The sequence below is a fragment of the Heptranchias perlo genome, chromosome 36, assembly GCF_035084215.1.
Source record: "Heptranchias perlo isolate sHepPer1 chromosome 36, sHepPer1.hap1, whole genome shotgun sequence".
Taxonomy (NCBI): Eukaryota; Metazoa; Chordata; class Chondrichthyes; order Hexanchiformes; family Hexanchidae; genus Heptranchias; species Heptranchias perlo.
The window spans coordinates 8,882,393-8,908,187 of record NC_090360.1 but is presented as its reverse complement, the minus strand read 5'-3'; the positions used below and the strand labels follow the sequence as shown (position 1 = coordinate 8,908,187).

At 44.3% G+C, this 25,795-nt stretch overlaps 1 protein-coding gene across 12 annotated transcripts in view; it reads left to right on the top strand.

Annotated features, from left to right (window-relative positions):
* The window catches only part of zmiz1a (zinc finger, MIZ-type containing 1a), a 375,723-nt gene that overhangs the window by 259,371 nt on the left and 90,557 nt on the right, over positions 1 to 25,795 (top strand). The window lies entirely within an intron of this gene.

Here is a 25,795-nt window from a genome sequence, read left to right as displayed (position 1 = left end):
TGGGACCTCACGTTCACCTATATACTCGTATGTGAAGCACTTTGAGACACTCTGAGCAATTTATAATTGCAAGTTCTTTCTCACTTTCTCTCCTTACTTCCTGGATGTTTGCAATGGGAAGCTTTTTAGTGCTGTTGCCTCTTTGGTGGATTAATTTGAAAGAACGCCAAGATCTGTCCGTATCAGTAACTTGAGGTACCTGCAAATTAATGGGAACATTGATTTGTACTCCATATATATATATTTATGGTGCGTGAGGCTCCATGGTGATACCTAAGCAACCCACAAAGACAAATAGTTTGGGCTCTTTTGCCATATATCAGTATTAGTTCTTGGATACCATTTAATGCGAATATTTGCAGGCTTTTATTTATTAAAAAAAAGTGCATCAGAAATAGCAATAAACAAAAGTGGTACAGAAATAACTTTTTGTCTGATCTTCCTGCTTTTATATTGATGATCACTTCAACTTGATAGGGAATTCACTTTCCAAATCAACATAGCCTATTCTTAGCACCATAGAAACAGCAGGGCCTGGGAACTGATGCAGAGCTGGTTCTGTGCATCTGCGTTGAGGCAAAATGGTACCATTGATGCACGCATGAGGACACATTTATTGAACCAGTTCTGTATTTCTTGCAAGCCAGCACTGCAGGTGTCTCATCTGGTGGCAGCCTTCAAGACCCACAGAATTCTGGGTCTGCTGTGCTCTCTGGCGGTTGGCAGCTTTATATTTGTGAATGTTATCGATGGCAGGACCACCACAGATCCTCTGTCACCAGATAAATGATGAGAAAGGCCATTCAGCCCATTTTGTCCCATCCTTGCAGCAAAAGTCTTCTGTCCCCTTGTTGATGGCTCCTTCCCAAGGCAAAAGTACCTTGTTTCACCCCTCCAGCTTCATATCGTTTCAGAACAGGGGTTCCTTGCAGAAACAGGCTGTATCATCCCCCCACAATCTTCCTGTTGACTCGTGCTAGCGTAGTGGTTCCAAGGAAGCCTATGCCCTTCAGTATCTTACCTGTGTTCTTCATGTGTGAGCTTTGATAGTGAGTGCCAACAGGTTATTCAAACAGATGGGCATCACAATCATGATCAAATGCTGACCTTGCTCAGGACCACACTATCATACCTTCCAGCAAGAGTCACTGGCCGATCTCACCACCCCCCGCCCCCCAGTCCCCCTCCCGCCAGAAGCCTAGGAGCACAGACCAGTTGCAGTGTCCTCCCACTGTCCTGTTTGAGTTAAGCTAGCTCAACGCAAATGAAAGATCAAAACTGGGAGAAGGTCCCAGGCTCAGTCCCTTGTTTGTGGTAAGTTAGTGGCACGACTAGAGTTGACCTCAGTCCAGACCAAGGAGGGAGATAAAATCAACCAGGGTTCCCACTCCTAATCCATATCTAGTGACTCCTATGGGAAAGTGAGTGTGTCAGTTGCTAATGAAGATGTGATTGGGCTTGGCTTTGGTGCCTCACGGTCAAATAGCTGCCAATATTCACTCTTTGTCCTTGCGTACGATGAATGACTGCTTGGGTTAGGTACTGGGGGGCTGGCACTGTCAAGAAACTGTATGCCACCAGCAATCGTCACTATCGATAGACATGGCGGTGGGGGGAGGGGGAAGAACAGCTGTGTGATGACGGTATGCATGGTGATTTTGGAATAGATGTAAACACATCTGCTTCAGAACGTCTAAAGTAAAAACAGATCATTTAGCACAACGTGGTAACATCTGAATTTTATAAATGTTGGTTATGTTACTGGGTGCTTTGCATGAATTCTTTAATATGTTTGATTGCTGTATTGTATGTAATAAGATGCTGGCCCATTTGATTGCTATGTTGAGTGTATTAAAAGGGCTGGCACTTGGCAGTCAATTCTTGGCTAGGAGCCCGGGACAGCTTCACCAGCAGGACAATGAAGAAATGGATCTGTTACATTAAATAATAATAATACTACTTCTCGAGCATGTCACTGGATTTAACCCGACTGGTAACTAGATGTTGAGGTCGTGTGCAAAATAAGGTAATAGGTTAACGGTGGACACCATTTTACAGACATATATTGGGACAAGCTTTGGGACAGGTCTTCACTAACGTTTATCTCAATGGTTGGACTCTTGCTGCTGTGTTAGAAAGTTGTGGATTCAAGCTCCACTCCACGACTTGAGTCTACTACATAAACTGACATGTCAGTTCAGCACTGAGGGAGTGCCACATTGCCTGAGGTGCTGGGTTTCGGATGAGATGTCAAATCCGTCTGCCTCTGGCGCTGTTTGAAGAAGAGGATGGAGTTCTCCTGGTGTCTTGGCCAACACTGCTCCCTCAACCAAGCACCACCAGAAATAGCTTTAGCTGACCGTAGAAGTTAGTTGCTGCTTGTGTGACTGCCCATTGTGTTTGCCGACCGAACAACGGTGACTGTACCTCAAAAATAATTCATTGGTTTGTGAAGCACTGTGGGCTATCTTGAGGAAGTGGTATAGCACTATACAAATTCTGAAGGCTGGGATTGTTCTCCTTAGAGAGAGGAGGTTAAGGGGAGATTTAAAGAGATGTTCAAAATTATGAGGGGTTTTGATAGAGTGAATAGGGAGAAACTTTCCACTGGCAGGAGGGTCGGTAACCAGAGGAGATGGATTTAAGGTAATTGGCAAAAGAGGGAAGAAACATAAGAAAAATAAGAAATAGGAGCAGGAGTAGATCATACGGCCCCTCAAGCCTGCTCCGCCATTCAGTAAGATCATGGCTGATCTTTGACCTCAGCTCTGTTTTTACGCAGTGAGTTATGATGATCTGCAATGCACTGCCTGAAAGGGCGGTGGAAGCAGATTCATTAGTAACTTTAAGAAGGGAATTGGATAAATACTTAAAGAGGAAAAATGTGCAGGGCTATGGGGAAAGAGCAGGGGAGTGGGACTAATTGGATAGCTCTCTCAAAGAACCGGTACAGACACGACGGGCTGAACGGCCTCCTCCTGTGCTGTACAATTCTATGGGTTGAAAAGCGGGTTTCCCAGCTGCCTGCCTTAGCCAATCTGGCAAGGTTACTTTGGTGTTGCTGTGTGCAGTGTGAGACTCACAAGTCAGGAGGCGGCAGAACTGGAGCGATATAAGGTCGGTGTTAGTTTGGTGTGTCTTGTGAATTTGAACAGAGTTAGCCGAGATTGCATTTCTCTGAGAGCTATCCTGAATTTGCCAACTCAGGCTTCATATTGATCTCAGCCAGGGTAGCAGCAGAAAGTAACAAATTTTGCCTCAGCATTCCTGATGTAAGGAAAGTCAGCCAGGGGGGGCGTCCCTGTTCTTAATTTACATGCGCGTGCTCAGTGGTGACCCCTACTGGGCATGCACATGTGTGGGTACCAGGGAAGAACGGGATTGGCTGTGACGTCCTCCACAGTTGGATAGCCTGCCAATTCATCGAGAAGGCTCACATGGATGGTGACCATTTGATACCAGATACCAGAAGGCAACAGCCAGTTGTGTAACTGTACCAAAGTACGGGTGGAAACGCTTTCACAGGATGGGAGAAGGGGAGAAATTGGAGATGAGAAAATAGAAGGCTGCTTTTGGGACTGTCTTCAGGTGCGTTTTTATAAAAGTACGGATTCCATTGCAGACTATTCCAATGCTCTCCTGGCCGGCCGGCCTCCCACCTTGCACCCTCCGTAAACTTGAGCTCATCCAAAACTTTGCTGCCCGTATCCTAACTCACACCAAGTCCAGTTCACCCATCACCCCTGTGCTCACTGATCTACATTGGCTCCCGATCCGGCAACGCCTCAATTTTAAAATTCTCATCCTTGTTCTCAAATCCCTCCATGGCCTCGCCTCTCCCTGTCTCTGTAACCTCCTCCAGCCCTACAACCCTCCAAGATCTCTGCACTCCTCTAATTCTGGCCTCTTGCGCCTCCCCGATTTTCATCGTTCCACCATTGGCGGCTGTGCCTTCAGCTGCCTAGGCCCTAAGCTCTGGAATTCCCTCCCTAAACCTCTCCGCCTCTCTCTCCTCCTTTAAATCGCTCCTTGAAACCTACCTCTTTGACCAAGCTTTTGGTCACCTGTCCTAATATCTCTTCATGTGGCTCGGTGTCAAATTTTTGTCTGATAACACTCCTGTGAAGCGTCTTGAAATGTTTTTGCTGTATTAAAGGCGCTATATAAATGCAAGTTATTGTTGTTTTAAAGGAGCAATGTTATTCTGATGCTGTTAATGGAATTTCATTTTACCAGTTCTTTGAAATAAATGTGCAGTAACATGATGATATCATCATAGTAATGGTTATGCTTGAATTAAAATGGTAATTTTTGACAGTGACGGCCCAGTGAGTAAAAGCATTGCTCAGTGTGACACTAACTTGTACACTGCTCCTGGGTTTGGCAGGATAATTGTCGCATGCCTACCACACACCAGCCTTGATCACTAACTCAGCACGGATTGGTTGTGCCTGGCCATCTCTCCACAGCAGCACAACCGAGATAAGGAACTCACTGTGTGAGGGGCACCAGTGCTCTGCTGCTGCTCTGACTTCATCTTAAGCAATTTGTGAGTGTCATGTTCGCCTTATCAGCGGAACTGAATATTGTTCGGGACGTATAAAAGGTGGCGGCAAGGCGTTTTGCTCTACCCCATGGTATCGCCTAATTCCTGTCGTCCCAGTTGTTGACCACTTTTTCCCTGTATCACTTCCCCATCAAACCTTATCTCTTCACTCCCAAAATAAGCCTTGATCTTGGCTGTGGGTCTACTGGTGAACTTGGCTGGTTAGTGGGAAGCATTGTGAGATTTTGAGTATCTATTTGAAGGTGATGATGCCATGTCTACTCTTTACAGCACAGGAACAGGCCATTTGGCCCAACTGGTCTTAAGTCGGTGTTTATGCTCCACATGAGCCTCCTCCCGCCCTACTTCATCTAACCCTATCGGCATATCCTTCTTTGGTGTTCCAATCTTGCATGTTTAGTACAATATGTGATTTGTGTCTTCTCCAGTTAATGCGGTTCCTCCACATCATTTGTAAACTCTGCAGCGGCCTTCCCAGTCCTGATACTGTATTCAAATATCAGAACAGAAAACACTAACCGCTAACAGCAGATGTACTTAAATTGAGAGTCCTGTTTCCCATTAAATTGAACTGCATTCCAGCCTGCGAGTTGCATCGTGATGTCAACATTACACAGAGACCCTGGATAAAGGGTGTCCCAGGAAATGGGGATTATTGATTGTGTGTTCTCAGTGCCACTTTATTTGGTTTGGTCGAAGAGCTGTACAGCTCGTAGCCGAGGGCAGGTCACCAGTTACTGATGCACTGCCGACACAGCAGGCAGAAGAGAGCCGAAATAGTTAATGGGAATTTCTGTGATCATTCCAGCAAGGCACTGAACTCGCACTGCCAAGAATTTTTTTATTTCCAGGCTCCTTGTCTTTGTTAGGGGCCAGAACGGGGCAGTCGGGAGACGAGGAGGCCAGAGTCAGGGACTGCTGGTTCAAACCAGACTCTACATATGGTTTTTGCTAAAAGAAAAAGCACACGTGCCACAAATGCTGTTGTCAATATTCAAGTGAAGGCCTCGAGGGCAGGATTGTTTCATGAAGTTGAGGCTCTGCGGTTGCTGGGAGACTGCTGAACAAATCACATGATACCAAGGATGGCAATAAAGGTTCAGCCATTTGATACAACAGATGGCGGCTCAGGGTCTTTCATACTGTAACCTGCTGGATGAAACTCAAATGCTTAGGTCATAGGATCTGATGGATTTAGTTTTGTTGCAGAGAGATAATAACTCTCAAACATCCAGTCAAAAGGCTGAGTGGAGCAGTCTGGTGCCCACTGCCTGCTGTTCTTTTGATTTTAACAGAACGTATGCCGTTCGCTCCTGCTAATTTGAAATATTCAGTCGTTCAAATTAAGCAATATAAATATAACAGCAAAGGAGGTGCTTTTTTTTTTGTTGCTCAAAACATTTCAAAAAGGAACAGTTCAAATTAAGCCACAGAATTAAGAGGAGTAAACTGTAGGAACAGGAGAAGGCTTCTTATGATAGAAGTAAGAATTGTAAATGGGATGCAGTGCAATAGTGTGCAATGCTTTCGTGTTCCTCAATCCTAAGGAACCCATGGGAGTTCGCAGGTGGGTAGAATGCAGACCTCCCTTGGATTCTGTTTTAAGAAAGCCTTGGGCTGACGGTGACAATAAATCAGCCCAAAGCAGCAGAGCATCGAGCCTCATACAGAGGCCCAAGTTAGGGCGTAGGTCTCAGTAGACCCTTGAACTTGTGCCTTCCTCAGGCAAGGTTTTAACCATTTCCTGGCGATGACAAAGAGACATTTAGATTTCCTTAACATTTTTAAAAACAAACCCTCCTTCCACCTCCTTCGCAATGTTAGAAGCCAAGAAGGCAATGGTGTTCCTGATACCCGGCATTGCTAAGGTGCTAATGGCAGGATGATGAATTCCCATCATTACCTTAGAATTTGCATGTGCCCACCCAAAATCGCCCTCTATTAGTTCCGCAAGTGATGGCAGAGGTAGGGGGCCAGCGGAATGGCTCCTAGTTATTTCTGCCCACTCAGAAACTGCCCAAAACGGGTACTGCTTCATAAGAAAATCTAACTCAAAGTGCCTACATTTCAGCCGACGTCCCTTTTCCCCACTGCATCCAACAGTATCACCCATCAAGGTTAGGAAATCCAAATGTCGCTTTGTCATTGTGCAGTTTGAGGCACAAATAATGTTACGTAGCTGCAGTGTTTCAGGGAGGGGCGGGAATTATCAGCCAGGATTCCAGCTTCTCATTGCTATCTGGTGAGTTAAGCTGAAAAATGTATTTTTGTGGATGTCGGGTGAGGACAGAATTGGGCTCAACTTGGTTGAATAGCCGACTGGGACTCACTGTCTAGATCCAGACAAGAAGGAGGACCACTTGGGTGAGATGTCGGAGGGCTTAAGATGATTAAAGGATATGATCGGGTAGATAGAGAGAAGCTACTTCCTCTGGTGGAGTAATCCAGAACAGGGGTGGGGGGGATATAACTTTAAGATTAGAGCTGGGCCATTCAGGGGTGATGCCAAGAAGCACTTCTCCATACAAAGGGGAGTGGAAATCTGGAACTCTCTTCCTTCAAAAAGCTGTTGAGGCTGGGGGCCAATTGAAAAATTCAAAACTGAGATAGATAGTTTTTTGTTAGCTAAGGGTAATAAGGGAAATGGAGCAAAGCCGGGTATATGGAGTTGAGGTACAGATCAACCATGACTTAATTGAATGGCAGAGGGGCTGAATGGCCTACTCCTATGTTTGCAGGATTCATGGAACTGTCTCTTGGAGTCAATTACAGCCTTTCAGGAGAGGGAATTTGGGATATGGGAACTGAAGTGTCATTCAGAATGTTCTCATTGGCTTTGTAATAGTGTACTCGTGAATTTTTTTTTAAAAAGCCTCATAGTTTGTTACAAGGACAGATAATACACTTGGGGCCTCTGCTGGTTTTATCCCATTGAGAGCTCTGGAGCAGCCTTGCAAATACTGTTCGGTTGCCATATTTTTGAAACCTCAAGCGTAGGCCCTGCAGGAAGAGAGAAAATTCTCTCTCTCTCTTAGCTTGCAATTAATGAAAGTCTTTGGCTTTCAATTACACATGATGAAAATATTTTAAATCAGGGTTGTAATCAGAGGACCTGTGCTCACTGGCGTACATTGGCTCCCAGTCCGGCAACGCCTCGATTTCAAAATCCTAATCCTTGCATTCAAATTTCTCCATGGCCTCGCCCCCTCCCTATCTCTGTAACCTCCTCCAGCCCTACCACCCTCCGAGATCTCTGCACCCCTCCAATTCTTGCCTCTTGCGTATCCTTGATTTTCTTCACTCCACCATTGGCGGCCTTGCCTTCAGCCGTGTCGGCCCTAAGCTCTGGAATTCCTTCCCTAAACCTCTCCCCCTTTAAGACGCTCCTTAAAACCTACCTCCTTGATCAAGCTTTTGGTCACCTGTCCTAAAATCTCCTTACGTGTCTCGGTGTCCAATATTGTTTGCTAACGCTCCTATGGAGTACCTTGGGATGTTTTACTACGTTTAAGGCGCTATATAAATGCAAGTTGTTGTCGCATGGAAGAGGAATCTCACTCCCGTGCCCATCAGCTTCTGACAGTCAGTAATCTTAAAAAAGGATGTCTTGCTTCTGAGTCTAAAGCTGATGGTATCTACAAGGAGGAATTTAGCAGTACACAGACTCCATTAAAAGAAAAGTGATGTCTGAAGAGGAAAACCACATCATGTCGTGTCAGCCTGTGCTGTCCTTACTGTTTCCTGTCAAGGAGCCTTAATTCATTCAGTGGATTCTACAGACTGCAGATTTATCTATAGGAGCAGTTTAGGACTGAAAGGTTTGCAAGACATTTTTTCCTTCAAGTATTCTTGTGCAACAAAAAAAAAGTACAGTTTAAATATAAATGATTATTTCAGTTTAGTATTTTATAAAATGCTATTTTTTGAAGTAAAAGCTTGAGGGTAGTTGATCTGTGAATGGTTGGCTGTTGAATTTAGCGAAATGACTTTTGTGTCACTCAGGGTGCTGTATACCTGGAATTAGCTGCAGTAAAGTTCCTTGCATTGGCAAGTGAAAATGTGAGGGTTGTGTTAATGTTGCAGGTTGTTTATCAGTATCAGGGCATGTGGGAGTTAAGCAGGTCTACCATTATATTTTTGTATCTCTACAGCATGGACCACAGTTTTAACTTCTTGTTTATCTTTTGTATTTTTCAATCATCACTAAAATGTTAAACTGTTCACAAGAAAAATATTTTGAACACGCCTACACATTTGTGATTGTATCAGTAATACAGAAAGTCACTGCCTGTGGGTTCACCTCAAGATGAAGGACTTCTGTCGGAGGCGATGTGAATCTTGACAGAGAGCTGTCTCAACCCCGTGCGGGGTTGTACCAGCCAGGGGATGTCACTGAGGTAGCCTGCGTTACCACATAGCTAGACAACAGGGACATTAGGATGGTAGCATCCTGTGGGGACCCTTTTAGCTAACCAGTGTTCTCCCCTGTCCATCACGTGTTTCCACCTCCACCCTCACCTCGTTCCCACTAACAATGAAACTCTTATATACACTTTCGTCACTTCTAGCCTTGACCTCCTAAATTCCACCCTGCTCAAGCTTCAACTCCTCCTCCAAAACACTACCGCCCAAATTCTGACCTGCACTAGGCTGCGTTTGCCCCTCAGCCTTGTCCTCACTGGTTCCTTGTCCCCCGCTACTTTGAATTCACAATCTCATTTACAAATTCCTCCACAGTTTGACCCCCAACGTGCTTCAGCAGCCTCCTCGGGCCCTACGTTGCAGCCAGTGCCCTTTGCTCGACAGATTCCAGCCTCTCCTGCGTCCTTCCCCCCTCCCTTCTCTCCGCCATCGGTGGCAGGAGCCTGCATCTATCTCAACAACAGTAAAAACAACTTGCATTTATCCAGCACCTTTAATGTTGAAAAAATATCCCAAGGTGTTTCACTGATCTTTAAAGGGTGGCTTTTCTTCATGTACGCTGCTGTGTATAAAGTTCTGAGAACCATTTGCCTTTTTATGGCCTTTTCGACCTGCACCCCCACCCTTTAAAGATTTGGGTCTCTGAAGTACAACACAATTTACTATATTGAAATACTTTGAAGCAGGAATATTTTTAAGCACTAAACCGATTGACTCTCTCCAGTTTTTGCCCTTGTGTCCTGAAGGTGATGTAGGGCTGTGAAAGGGGCCTACAGATTCTCCTTTATTTCACCCAGACCACCCTTCTTTATGTGAGTGTCCACACACTGTTAAAGGGGGGAGGTGGGGGGCAGTTTAAAAAGAAGACTTGCATTTATAGAGCGTCTTTCACAACCTCAGGACGTCCCAAAGCGCTTTACAGCCTATCAAGTACCTTTTGAAGTGTAGTCACTGTTGTAATATAGGAAACGCAGCAGCTAATTTGCACCCAGCAAGGTCCCACAAACAGCAATGTGATAATGACCAGATAACCTGTTTTAGTGATGTTGGTTGAGAGATAAATATTGACCAGGACAACGGGGAGAACTCTTCTTTGAAATAGTGCTGTGGGATCTTTTATGTTCACCTGGGAGGGCAGACGGGGCCTGGGTTTAACGTCTCATCCGAAAGACGGCGCCTCCAAAGGTGCAGCATTCCCTCAGTACTGCACTGGAGTGTCAGCCTAGATTTTGTGCTCAAGTCTCTGGAGTGGGACTTGAACCCACAACCTTCTGACTCAGAGGTGAGAATGCGACCCACTGAGGTACATTTGGATTTACTGGATTGGCATCAGGAGCAGGAATCTTGGCCAGTGCAGCCCCACTATTGCCACCCCAGTTGAGATTGGCTAATTCAGTACAGACTAGGGATTAAACATGGAAACTTCCCACTGTATGTGGCTCAGATCCACACTGGGACCTGCATTCACCAACTGAGCCATCAGACGAGCCTTTGAAAGTAGGGCAAAGAATTATTTAAATTTTGAAAATTTAAAGCACCCCTTTCAAGGCTTCATTTCTAATCTTATGTGAAAGAAAGAGATGGAGATGCAAACTGATCGATACATGTTCGCAGTGTTGAGCCAGTGAATGGGTTAAAACTGAACTTCATTTCCAAAGGAAAAAAAAATCACTCAGGAATCTTTGAGCCTGGGCGAGTGCTGTGAATCAGTCCTTGTGGAGTGGTTGTATCAGAAATAGGATCGGCAGAAAATCACTGCTGTGCATGGGCCACTATGTGATGAGAACAAGGTAGGGCACTTTGCTGTTTGTGGAATCATGACCTCATGCAGGAGGGATTAGGCTGTTTTATTAATCTGTGATTATCTGAAGTCGGCCGCTGCTATAGCAGCGAGTGGTTCAGGCAAAATGGGGCCCAGTGCAGTCAGTAAACCTTCACATCATCATGTTCCACTGTGCGACACGGTTACCAGCATGTTATCACAGTCAAAATCCTTGTGGGGTTGGTGTTGTTTTTTCCCCTTTTGTTAGATTGAGTGTTGCAGGCACGTGAACTGCCAGGCCTCTCCCTCAGTTGAACAGTGGTATCTTCCTTTTGGCAGAATTGCGAAGCAAAGTGCTTAATCATGGCTCTCCCCGTGCAGGTCACAATGGTGTGTTCTGGATGCTCTTGCTTGAACAGGCACAAGGAATTCCTGAAAGGGGATAATGGGCCTTAATTTGGTTTTTTTTAAAAGGAACCGTGCACGAATTTCAAGCGGCTTAAATGTGTGCCCTGAGTTATATTAAAACAGTTGCTGAAGTTAAAATATACAAAGCGTTACCCAATATGGCACAGCACATCATTCAGTTCGATTCTCTTTATGCAGGCTTCCTGAGGATTGTATTTTACTGATCTTAATTTCTTATCTTGGACTGAAATTAACTGTTTTTTTTAAAAAAAAGGAATCTGGGGGTTGTGGGGGGAGGAACAGTGTTTCTTTGGTGTTGCACAGTTGGTTTGACAGACATTTTATCCTCCTGCACCACTGTTCTGCATTTCTACGGTGTTAAATATAAATTGCAGAACATGAGCAGTATTCAGGAAGAACATGTGGGGACATTACTGTCAGTAGTAAATTTCACAGTGTTGAATTCCAGTGCTATGTTGTTGGATTTGCTGCACAAGTGTAACTAGTGTAGATGTGGAGACTGCCTTTTGGTGCACTCTGTGAGGTAGAAATTCAAATAAGCAAGGTTAATCTACCTTGTGCGCTGTGTGCACTGTTTTTACACGTGTCCGTTATGTGTTAGCGCCAGAGTAAAAATAGTGCAAACGTGAATGTAGTAAGAGCACGTTGAGCACGTTCATTTATATCCGCATCTACTAGAATCTAGACCCTGGTGAAAATACTCATGATATGAGGTCAGGAGAGGGGGGGGAAGGAAAGCATCAGAATGTTTTGATTAATAGAATCATCATGGTGCTGGCATGCAGTTAGTCCAAGTTGGATAATCTCTATCAATTGTGCTTTTAAGAGTTTTTTCAGGGAGAACAGCAACAACAAATTACACTTCCATAAAAACTCTAATGTGGCAAAATGTCCCATGGTGCTTCATGGGCGAGGGGGCAGGGAAAATTCCAAGCTGGAATTGAGGTAAGAGTTAGGGGAGTTAGGCCACAAGTGTGGTTGAAGAGGAAAGCTTTAAGGAGGTTTTTTAAAGGCGGGGAGAGAGGAATTGAGGCTCCGTTAAATCTGGGCTGCACCGAAGTAACTGGTAGAATCTGGAATGGTTCAGGCTTTTGGGGCCAGGTCCCCTCCCCCACGCTACAGTGAAGCACTTCTACATTGTGCGATGATCATGCTGGGGCCACCAGGTTTCCTGAGCACAGGTCTGAGAGAGCTGGCTGGAATTCAAATGTATAACTGCTGCGAATTTGCTAAGACTTATAATAGGTCTTCCCAGCAGCCAATCTTGGCATGTCCCAGCAGTTTTACGTTCGCCTTGCAGCCAGATTACGCGACGTGACGTGCTTGGGGAATCTGGTGGCACTCAATGTATGAAAGGCCTTTAGTTACGCAGTGAGATTTGCTTTTGGCTGTTTGGTTCGTCCAGTCTGACACTTGACAAGAATTGACCAGCAAATGCTCCTAAAATACTGGTGACCAATAAGCAGTGGCTGCTGAACTTTTACTTTCTGGTTGGCACTTTAACCCCTTGGGGACTGCATAAGCATTTCTGCAGCACAATCTAAAGTTTCACCAAGTTCTGGACCAGTATGAATTGGAGAAAGCTCTTTTATTCTGTATTTCTCTGGCTTTGTTTTTCAACATTCAGCTTTGGACATTTGATAGAGAAATCTGTTTTACAGTGTCAATTTTGAAGAGTTAAAGTAAAAGCACAATGAAGCAGTCAAGAGTTAATGTGGTATGCTCCGCCCCTCCCTTCCTCTCCCCTATCCTGTTTGCGTGCTTTTTTTTGTGAGTGAACTTTGCAACTCGCCTCTCATTGGTTTAGCCGTGTATTGATGTGATGCTCATGGTTTTCATATTAACCTCCTGCCTTCTCAAACCTTGCCACTTTGACCATCCACTTACTGGTGTGACCACATGACAACCCCTCCTCACTCACCCTTTCACCAACACCTCCTCCCTTCCCGCCCCCACCCCCACCCCCACCCCCACCCCCTCTCCACACCTCCAAATTAGTTCAGACCCAAACTAAAAGCCATCTCTTGACATTTACACAGACCTCTCTGCCCCAGCCAACTCCATGCGTGAGAAAGCAGAGCATCAAGCTAGCAAGCCTGATTCACGTGCTTACAGGTTTTGCCCGAATTCGAAAGGGGCCAGGAATTAAAATGGGTCCGTTTAATGCCAGCCCACGTTCTCGCTAATGCCTTTTTTAGTTTTAAGTTGCGTGTCTTTTTTTTTGGCTTTGCATTCGATACCCTTGTGTCTGCTAGCACCAGAAATTGCCATTTTATGCTGTGGATCTGAGATGACAAGTGCTTCTGTGTGAATTGTGATTTTTTTTTTCTGGTTGATCTGGGTTTCTTCAGATGGCCCTAGCCGAGTGCCCAAAGCAAAGAATTGCTGTATGACTATGTGAACCAACCAAGGAATGAGCAGACAGATAGATGGTGGCAGCCATGTTTCTGGTGTGCTGGGATTCTGGAGTGAATTCTATTCATAGCAACATAGGAACAGGAGTAGGCCATTCAGCCCCTCGTGCCTGCTCTGCCATTTGATAAGATCATGTGATCTAACTCCATATACCTGCCTTTGGCCCATATCCCTTAATACCTTTGGTTGCCAAAAAGCTATCTATCTCAGATTTAAATTTAGCAATTGAGACAGTATCAATTGCCTTTTGCGGAAGAGAGTTCCAAACTTCTACAACCCTTTGTGTGTAGAAATGTTTTCTAATCTCGCTCCTGAAAGGTCTGGCTCTAATTTTTAGACTGTGCCCCCTACTCCTAAAATCCCCAGCCAGCAGAAATAGTTTCTCTCTATCCACCCTATCTGTTCCCCTTAATATCTTATAAACTTCGATCAGATCACCCCTTAACATTCTAAACTCCAGAGAATACAACCCCAATTTGTGTAATCTCTCCTCGTAACTTAACCCTTGTATTCACTTAACATCTGCTGAATTCCCCAGCTCAGAGCTGTTTCAGGAGTGAGACATTGGGAGTTTTGGCACATGTATAAATTTGTGACAAGTGCAAACTCTCACCAGTCTGAGTAGTCAGTAAAATCCCAACCGGACCAAATACATTGTGAAATAATTGTGATTCCTTTTATTTTCACTAATTTAAATTTGCTTCCCTTTAGTTGGACTTTATGTGTTAACTGATGGCACAGTGAGTTTATCCAGCAAGCAGTTGAGCCGTACAGAGCAGGAAAGTCTGAAGTTCGATCCCCACTTGGTACTGAATTTGTTGATCTTAGCCAGGACAAAGGCTGTGGAGATGCTATAAATTACCTCATGGAAAAGGAAACTGTGTGTGGTGCAAAATAGACTGCCGATTCTCCATGGGCCCATTTCATGCTGCTGGCGAAGATCAATTTCACCCCCGTTGAGTCAACCAGGATGCTTAGATCTCTTTCAACTTAATTCTTAGCTGTTTCACCATTATTCACAAAGTACTGACATTGCACATTTTTTCCTTTATGCAGTATTTTACACTGGGCTATATTAAATTCCATCTGCCATTGTTCTGCCAAAGAACCAGATACATTTACGTCACAGAAGGAGTCAATTTGGCCCGATAGTGCTAGGTCTTTAATCGAAAAATCCAAAATTCCATTACCGCACATTGTCTATCCACTTGCATATTTTTGTGCAATTCATTTTGTGATTGTTAGCATCATGTGCAACTTTGCCCAATTTGCATTGAGTTTCTGAATCCAAGTTGTAACTTAGAAACAGTGAAGGTTCCAACACCAATCTGTGGGCACCGCACTCAGCACTCCTCCCCCAGATCTAACAAACAGCCGTTGCTGTCTTCCCTTCAGTCATGTTCTTATCCATTTCCAAGATTGACCCTGAATCTCCACCACTTTGACCGTAACTAGCAACCTTTCATGTAGAACTTTTGTCAAATACTTTTTGGAAGTCCAGGCACACCACCTCTTGGGGTTTGTTTTTTACAGTCAAGGAGGTTGATCAGACAGGATCTTCCCCCTCTGACTCCATGCTGGCTGCTGGTTACTAGGTTATTATCATACAGGCAATCAAATTTACTCTTCATGATCAATTCCATTATTTCACCTGATACTGTTTTAAGATTAATAGGTCTGCGCATCCCCAATTTTCATCACTCCTTATGTGGCTTGGTGTCAATTTTTGTCTGATTACACCCCTGTGAAGTGCCTTGGGATGTTTTACGAAGCTAAAGGCTCTATTTAAAAGCTAGTGTTGTTGTAGTTCCCTGTGTCTGCTTTATTATCTGTTTTTGAAAATGGGCAGTGAAAATGAGTGTGTTCATCAACTCTCATAATAAATGTCAATGCCTCACAAATCTCCTCCCTTGTCTCTCTTGGTATTTTGGAATAAATACCTCCCATTCCTGGAGATTTATTTGTTTTGAACTCTTTACGACTATCTGGGACTTGCATCTCATTTTTATCAAAGTTCCTAATTGTACTTCGCTATTACAACTCGGGGAGGGCATGCTACTCATATCTTCCCTCGTGAAAACTTGAAGCAAGTACTCATTGAGTTTGTTAACTGTCTTGTGCTCATCCCCAATAGCCTGCCAACATGGCTACTTTGGTGAGATAGCAGAGAGCTAGCAGCACCCACAGAACTATACCCACCGTGAATATGCATTGGGAGGAGAGACAAAATCTTTTTTGAAGAAAATGATTTTCTGTTGGGAAAGTCGACTCGCAAATGAGTTCAAGAGGATTTAGTTGCATTCACCGGAATTCCAGTTGGCTGGTTACATGTTCTTCAGCCAGTTTAACCTCTGAACCATGCTGCAGTTGTCTGACTGGCAACAGGAGCATCCAAACCTGCAAACCTATTGCTCATCTGGAGTGCTACTTGTTTCTTAAAGGTTTTATTTTCTGCTAAAAGTGGTGTTGATTCAAAGGACAGGGCAGCTTGATTTCAGATAATCTATAACACTTAATCCTATTCAAAAGGGTATGATACACTGCACGTGCCAAGTGTTCCAATATATACAGTACTTGTTAAACACTGAGCCCGAACCAAGTCGGCCACCATACATGGTCACAGAATGCAGGGTGGATGCTTACGAATGTTTGATGTGCCTAGATTGATGAAAGGAGAGGACTAATGTTTGAACCCTTCCACACAAACTTGGCTGCATTGGGTTTTTTTAACACGCTACACTGCGAATTAACAGATATTCTACATCATCGTGGATCGTGTTTGAAGTTGCTCCTTATTCTGAAGTCCCATCTCAGCCGCCTGAGTTACTCAGTACAGTGTGAGCTGGTTGACAGTCAGGTGACACTGGATCTAATCAGTAGTGTGCATGAGTGAAAAGAAATGGTGAAATCGGTTAGTGAAAACGGAAAATGCAGCAGGTCAATCAGCATTTGAAAGAGCTTTCATGTTGTGGGCGCAGACCTTGACATTTGGGTGTAACTCTTGACATTTGGGTGTAGCCCTCCGTCAGAAATGAGTGAATGGTTACACCCAGGACATGACTGATTCTTCTCTTTCAGATGCTGATCGACCTGCTTTGCATTTATAGCATTTATTGTTTAAAATTCAGCATCATGCTTGTTTGTCTTTTTACATCAAAAAAGAAAAAGTTATGGAGCTGTAGAAACACACACACACAATGTTGGAATACACATCTTCGCAGCTGGGTGAATGGATGTCATTTTCAAAAAAAATAAACATAATTGAACGACCCTGTATCTTGCCCAAGAATATACCTATAAAACATAGACGGGGTGATAATTAATTCTTCATGTCACTACGCACAGTGACTTTACTGTAATGTCCGCCTGCCCAGTCACATGCCCAATATCCTGAATTTACACAAAGACTTGCGACATGGATTTGTCGAGGCTGCTCCCCACCTTTCCAAGGCTACCCTAAATACCAAGAAAGGACAACTTGTATTTATATAGTGCCTTTAATGTAGTAAAACGCCCCAAGACACTTCACAGGAGCGTTTACAAGCAAAATTTGACACCGAGCCACATAAGGAGGTATTTGGACATAGTGTCCAAAAGCTTGGTCAAAAAGGTAGGTTTTAAGAAGCATCTTAAAAGAGAAGAGGGAGGTGGAGAGGTTGAGGGAGGGAGTTCCAGAGCTTAGGTCCTTGGCAGCTGAAAGGACAAATAATGCATTACCATTAAAAATGAGTCCTGTATGTATTAGAAAGTGTAATCTAACCCCAGGGTTCAAGTGCTTAGTGTGTGAGCTGCTTAATTGTGGCAGGGTTCAAGTTTTCACCAAGGCAAATATGGCCAGTCCAGCTGATGGTATTTTACGTTGCAACATTATCTGTCTGTTTTGTTTATGTGTTGTCGTCTTTCACTGAAGAAGGAACTTGCATTTATGTAATGCTTTATCAAGTGCTCAGGATGTCCCAAAACAATTCTAAACCCCAATCAGTTACTTTTGAAATGCAGTAACTCTTGTTACGTAGGTAAAAGACAGCAACCGAGTTGCACACAGCAAGATCCCACGTACAGCAAAAAAAATGAACAACCAGTTAATCTATTTTTGACGGTGTTGGTTGAAGGAGAAATATTGGCCATGACACCAGGAGAAGTCATCTGCTCTTCTTCCAACGGTGCCTCTGGATATTTTACTTCCACCCAAACAGGTAAACCTGATTTTAAGGTTTAAAATCTCTTAAAATCGACACCTCCAGCAATGCAACATTCTCTCAATACTGCACGGGAGGTAGGCAACAACAGCTTACATTATGTTCTCAAGTTGTGGGGTGGAGATTAAAGCCAGAACCTTCTGACCTCAGAGGTGAGGGTGCTACCAACTAAACCAAGCTGACCAGTCCAAAAACCTGACAGAGGAGGCAGGATGACTGGGGCAGTGGATGTGGTCATGGTTTCCCTTCTGATATTGGCTTTGCTGATAATGAAGAGTCATCAAGAAAACTTACAATCAGTAAATAATAGTTCCACACCATCAGCACCAGGCATAAGTGAGGGAAAATTGACTTTTATGAAATAAAAATACATTTAGTGACCTTTTTATCTCTCAATTGGGAAGATTTAGACACTGAACTATCAAGTCAGAAACAGGACAGATGCTATCTCATCCCATGCTATCTCTATAATTTCCTCCAGCCCTGTATCCCATCTCAAATGCTCCATTCCTTGACTCCGTTGACTCCGGCCTTTCTGAATCCCTCCCTTCGAGCACTGTTCCATTTGTGGCAGAGCCTTCATCCACCTTGGTTGTACTTTCTGGAACTCCCTCCCTAATTGCCTCTGCCTTTCCAACTCTCCTTTGCCACCTTTAAACACCTTCTTAAAACTAATTTGTTGGACCAAACTTTCAGTTATGCCTCTTAATCTCTCCCATGCTGGCTCCATGTCCACTTCCTTAAGTCTATGTGTGAAATGGCTTGGGACTTTTCTTTACGTTAAGGCAACACGTAAATACAAGCTGTCATCGTAAAAATCGCACGGGCTTAGTGCATAAAAATGGAACTCGAGTTGTATAAATGCAAAATGTGTAAATTTAACATAGGTAAAGGATCACAATATGTCACTCGAATAGTCCTCTATCCTCTTGGATGATCTCTTGTTTTTTTTGTTCAACATCATGAAGGGTTTAGATAAAGTAAATAAAGAGGAAATTGTTCCCATTGGCGGAAGGATCGAAAACCAGAGGACATAGACTTAAGGTGATTGGCAAAAGAACCAAAGGCGACATGAGGAAAACCTTTTTTAACGCAGCAAGTAGTTATGTTCTGGAACGCGCTGCCTGAAAGGGTGGAGGAAGCAGATTCGGTCGTGGCTTTCAAAAAGGAATTGGATCAATACTTTAAGGGAAGAAATTTGCAGGGCCATGGGGAAAGAGCAAGGGAATGGGACTAACTGGATTGCTCTCACAAATAGCCAGCACGGGCTCGATGGGGCCGAATGGCCTCCTTCTGTACTGTAACCATTCTGTGATTCTATTTTCAAATGCTTATCTTTTGCTCCATTGTGAGGAAGGTTTTAATATTTCACTAGTAGCGATTGGTTGAGACAGTAACCATCCCTGATTGTTCAAGTATGGACAGCGTCTGATTTCGTTCAGTTGCAAGCACCGCAGAACTGTCCTACCTATTGCCCATCGGTTGGCCCTTCAGGTTGGAATAGGTTACTTACCTTCTCCGTTTCGTCCATGGGCTGTGGCCCCGTGTTGTGTGCGTTTTCATGCCAACGTAATTACTTTGTTAAGGTCAACTTTAATTATACCCAAAAAAAAATCAGTCGGTTGTTACTTTGGTTAGTTTGTTGCTGTCTCTCACACTCTCCCAGAACTAGCCAACCAACACGTGACCTTGCAGCCCAGACGGAATGCTGTGTGAAAAACACAAGTTTTATTTCTAAAAATGATTATGTAAAATAATATGGTGCTATATGAATACAAATATTATCAGGTTGGTAACAATTCGAAATGCTTGACCGCACTTTTGGATTGCAGTGTCTATTGTTGTTTGGATAAATGTAGCAGTTATTTTTTGCCGGCAATGTCCCATAAACAGCAGTGGGACAAACTACCAGTTGTTTTTTGGTAGTTGTGCTTGAGGAAGGAACATTGCTCAGGACATCGGTAGGAGCTCCCTGCTTATTTTCGAATAGAGCCATGGGATCTATAACATTCCGTGGACAGACAGACAGCACCTTGGTTTAACATCTGAAGAATAGCACCTCCAACAATGCAGCAGTATTTAAATGCCAGCTTGGATCAATGGCCACACTTTTGCCCCTGAGTCAGAAGGCCGCAAATTCAAGCCTCACTTGAGCACAGAATCTATGCTGACACGTCAAGTGCAGTACTGATGGAGTGCTGCATTGTCAGGGCTGCTGTCCTTCGGATGAGACATTAAACCAAGGCCCCGTCCCTCTCTTCAGGTGGATGCAGTAGATCCCACGGTAGGGAGTTCTCCTCGTGTCCTAGCCAACCAACACCACCAAAATATTAACTGATCATTTATCTTATTTTCTGTTTCCAAGTTAGTTGCTGTACTTGCCGACCAAACAACAATGACTACGCTTCAAAAGCAACTCATTGGCTATGAAGCGCTTCAGGATGTGAAAGGCGCTGCGTAAATGCAAATTCTTCCATTCTTGCATTGGAGTGTCAAGCCTAGATCACATGGTGAGACTCACGATGTGTGACTCTAACCTGTAACTTTCTGACCCAGAGGTGAGCGAGTTACCAACTGAGCCAAGCTGACGCCTGAAACCACGTGGTCTTTCTTAACCCATTTAGTGATCTGCAAAGTGGCTTTTCTGACAGAAGGTGAATTCCAAGCTTGCTGGAATGGCGGGTCAGAGAATCAAAGCACTGTCTCTGACCTGTATTCCCTTCAAGCATAGCTTTCCCGTCAGAGCATAGGATTGCAAAATTTGCCCTTATAATTCTACTTATTTTAGAATATTTTTAGTATCTTTTTGTATTTTTATGATGAAATAGTAACAGGGAACTTGCTGGTTGTGAAGTGGGCTATATTGTTGTTCTTTCACCTCCAGTACTTGGGTTTGAACTGAATCCAGCCCGGACTGATTTGATGAAAGAAATCACTTACATTTATATAGCACCTTTTATGTCATCAAGATGACACAAAGTGCTGCACAGCCAATGAAGTACTTTTTTAATATAAAATATTCAGCACAGAAACAGGCCATTCGGCCCAACTGGTCTGTGCCGGTGTTATATACAGCGTATGAGCCTCCTCCCACCCCTCTTCATCTAACCCTATCAGCATGCCCTTCTATTCCTTTCTTCCTTATGTGTTTATCCAGCTTCCCCTTTTGAACTGCAGTCACTGTTGTTATTTAGGCATGAAATTCTCTTGTCTGCTGGCTGTCAGGGTTTGAATTGAAATAAGTTTGTACTATCTTAATTCCATTTCAATGGGTGCAGCTACCTATAATTAGACATGAATTGACACTGTACTGTCTGCTCCACTCAAAGGGCTGAGGTGGAGCTATCAGACTCTTATTGTAGACCTGCTCTTCGGAAGTTGTGATTAAGGCATGTTGGGGCAATGGAGAGGGAGATACAAGGGGTGATCCCATGCTCCTAGTGGGAGCCAGGATCATGGGTCAGAAAATCAGGGCTGCAATGTTATAATCGTATCTCTGACCTGTGCATGTGACTACCCCATTGGGACCAAACAATCTTGGAAACATTTCTTTTTCTACAGCTAGGTTGTTCGATGTGTGACTTGGTAATGCTTGTAAGGTGTAAAACAAGTAAGAAGATATTCCACTGCTAAGCATAACATTCCTGACACTGAAGAGCACAAAAACTGGCTCCAAAAATGAAGAGCTCATAAAATTGTAATTAGTTTCAAAGACACTGACTGGCCTTGATGCATTTTGTTGGAACTGACTGAAGTTCAGATTTGTACCAGGTAAGAATTATTGTCAGTATGACAATCCACGAGATGTCAGGATGAAGGAAGGACTAACCATATGGGAAACTGTGAGCTTGCCCTACCCTCTGTCATCCTTGGCATGACATTAGCACACCATGCAGGACACACAAGCATTGAGTTGCCATGGAAGTGAAACTTTTAATGGCCTCGTGGCACGATGGCTCAAGCAATGTAAGGTTCAACCAGAAGGGCGTGGCTGAGGCACATCCCACATTCCTGGCTGAGGAAGGCTGCAACTGGTGAGGAAATGGGAGCCACGACATAAAATGGAAGTCAGGTAACAACTGGATCATGCTATAATATGAGCATCATCTCCTCTCACAGAGTGAGCCTTGAAGAGCTGGTGAATTGTGAAGTTGGTAATCATACTACAATCAGAGTGTGGTTTCTTTACCTGGTCCAATATCACAACACCAAATTTTGCTAGACATCATAGCTCTGATAATAAATAATACATTTTAGAAGGGTGTGGTTGACGTGGTATGTCTAGTGTTGAAGGTGCAGCTAGAAAGTCATGTGATTTGTTGCCCTTGAAGGAAGATCAGTTGGAAGCACAGGTAAGACCATCAACAGATGTGTAGAGTAATTAAATATTTCCACGCCCTTTTAGTCTGTGCTGTTGTAACTCTGAGAATGCAGCACTGTTTTGAAATAATAGACTGTAGGAAAATGATGTAATGTTCTTTGGCTGAATATCTAGGAGACAGAGCCTCTGGGGAGGAGGATTCATCCAGGCAGACAGATGACCCTTGGTACGATGCCTTATCTTTTAATATATACAATATGTTATCCATCACCAGTGCAAGGAATAATGGGGTTTAGGTGAACTACCAATTACTGGCATGTTAAAAGCTAAATAGAGTTCATTCAGATATTATTCTACCGGCAAGCTTGAATCTCTTGTGGATTTTCATCAGGAGTGGAATGAACTGATTGCCCACAGTCGTGTGCCCGTGCACCCTGTTTATATTATTACACAGTGATCTACAGACCACATTTTTAAAATTTGAGGACAGTATTAGAATTTTCTACCCCACTCTCTGATACCTCAACGGATAAATTACATTATGGGATGTAGCAAGTGAATTAACAGAACAGGAAAATCCCAGCTTCAGTATTTGGTCTTTGCTGAGTTTTCCAGTCTCAGCCAGAGAGGTGGGGGAGCGACGTATTAGTCCTCTTGTCCCTGGGCCCGAGAAGCAGGAAGCATTCTTCCTAATCATTATCCAACAACCCCACTGGTAAGTGGCCTCTGGGCAAGGGCAGGTTTTGGTTCAACTGTGATGGACCCCACAATTGAATAACCCACTGATACCATTGAGGCTCACACGTGGAGCGCAGCGACTTGGGCGAGGGACTGAATGGCCAGTGCTGCCTGCGGAAACATTCCACAAACTGATGCACTGCCTTCAGGAGTGGACAATTGTAAACAATTTTACAACACCAAGTTATAGTCCAGCAATTTTATTTTAAATTCACAAGCTTTCGGAGGCTTCCCCCTTCGTCAGGTGAACGACGAAGGGGGAAGCCTCCGAAAGCTTGTGAATTTAAAATAAAATTGCTGGACTATAACTTGGTGTTGTAAAATTGTTTACAATTGTCAACCCCAGTCCATCACCGGCATCTCCACTTCAGGAGTGGAATAAGAGGAGAAAACAGAAAGGACTCCCAGTCCTTGACCCAACCCTCGTTTCAGTTCCATATGTTGGGAGTACCCAATCTCAACTGGACACCTTGCAACGCTCCAGTGCACCTCCTAATGAGTGGTTCGGAACTGGCAGATGCTTGCAACCCTCCTCAGTGTTCAAAGAAATGTGTGAAATGAGAAATTCTGAAGTTATTATCTCTCCTCTTCAGAATTCCTCATTTCACACATTTCTTTGAACACTGAGGAGGCATGCAAGTATCTGCCACTCCTGGACCACTCATTCGGAGGTGCATCGGAGCTTTGTGAGATGTCCGGTTGAGGTTGGGTGCTCCCAAAATGTGGAATTAGAAAGTGGGGTTGGTTCAAGGCCGAGGGGAGTCCTATTCCTAGCACCCTGTGCTTAATGCTATCAGTGGGCAAACGTAGCACTGTCAAAACATGTTCGGATGTGCACCAAGTCTTGTTATGACAAGCTCTGTTATTACATACATTCCAGTACATCAAACCTCTTCCATAATCCAACAAAGCTCCATTATAATCCGATCGAAGAGCTCAGGCTGAAGTAAGATGTATCGAAGTTTTGTCTGTCCCCTTGAGTTTGAAGCAGTGAGGTTCGGCTATAATTGAAACTACTTCTCATTATTGTGACGTGGTGGAGAGTCTCATCAGAGATAGTTATCCATTGATATTCTCGGGCACTGTGGAGTAGATGTTCCTGATCATGCTTCTCACAGTATTGGATTGGCTGAGTGCAGCAGTTAGAGGTACATAGGGTGACGAGGCGCACAGGGTACCCCTCGTCGTACAACCTTCCTGCATTCACTGTGCCCAGGCAATCCAACACACTTTGGCACAGGACCAGGAAAATCAACTCCCATGTATTCCAGCTTGTCCTGATTGGGTCCTGGTCAGTTTGTAATTCAACAGGACAAATGATTGCCTCTATCATTTGGCTTTTGAGTCTGGCTTCTTAATCATAGAAAACAAGACATCTTTACAACTGACACGCCTTGACATTTGGTTTGGTGAATATAAGAGCCAATTTTAACCCCTGCCTGCCTGGCGGAAACCGGGGGGACAGGCAGTTAAAATGGCAGCAGCAAGTTGCCTCCTCCGATTGAGCAGGCGCGAGTGGTACTCGCTGGACGGCAGCAGGGTTTTTCTTTAAACATGTAGATCGGGCTCCAATGACATCATCAAGGCCCAACTGCAATTTTAACCCAGGTTGTGTGAGGGGAAGCTGTTGTGGGTTCCCCCCGTGACCCATCTGCCGGCAGGAGGAGCCAGAAATGCTCCTCTGGGCCCCGCAAGGAAATCCTGGGCCTTCCCCGGGCTTCCCCTCCCCCACCCTCCCCCCAAACATTTACTTAACGGGGAGGGACCGTTCCTTCAGGTCCCTGGCAGCGGCCTCCTGCTGCTCGAAATCCTGCCAGCCGGCTCCTGCTTCCCGCCAGGTTTGGGTAGGAGACGTGACGGGGTCCATGCGGATGAGGATCGAGAGTTAAAATCTCCTGGGCCTCACGCTGCAGAAGGCCTGACAGTTTCCTGCCCGCCTCGGCCCCTGCCCGCCGGGAGTTAAAATTGGAGCTATAGTCTCTCCCACGGCCCAAAATTTAGTGATTGGAAAAAATTTAAATCAGTAAATATATCTAGAAATGAATTGCAATGGGAGCAGGTAAAATTAACAAAATGGTTGAGTCTGATCTGCTCTCACCTAGTGTCCATGTACACTTTCAGCAGGGGTTGCTGGATAACAATTGGAAGCAAAATCTCTGGCCAGTGTATTTGTTTTTCCTCCTTCCTTATCCCAGCTATGCTGAGCCCAATTGCAGCTGCCTGCTTCAGTGGCTAATTCAGAACAGACCAGTGATAGTACCTTGGAACTTGCCTTCCTTGATTTGCATGGCTCACTGTCACACCATCAAGTGTTTGATTTATTTTGCAGCTCCATTGGTGTTGACTGCCCTCTGGTACCTTGCCCAAGATTTGGTTCTTTATGTGTGAGTTCAGTTGGTTTCTGCAAGACTGTTTCACCATGGGTGCATCACATCTGACTCCTGTCCTCCTGAGAGAGAGAGAGAGACACACACACACACAATTTCAAGCAGCAATTGCTAGAAAGTGATGATGAGTTAGGGATGATTTTTGCCCTCCTAACATGGGGATGCTGAGGTCAATTGTAGCACTGACTCAGCACAGACTATGCATTGAACCTGGGACCTTCGGTACACTTTTCAAGTGAGTCAATGCATGACCACGTCCTCAAGAATGTTTTATTTTGCTTGGCACTTGGTACATAACCAGAGTTGTCAAACCAAGGCCCCCTTAACGAAACTTGCGTCCCATTTAATAAAAGTCAAGTATTTTTGTGTAGCAAAGGCCGGAACGTGCGCGTTTACATTTTACTAGAGGATATCCAGTGGCATTGCTCGTGGTGAGCTGGTGGTTATGTCGTTGCGGTGGGAGAACGTGGAGGGAGATGCGGAAGTAGGGAAATTTGTGAGCGATGCGCTCTGAGATGGTGAGATAAATAGTTGAAGTGTTTATTGATTGTTTCT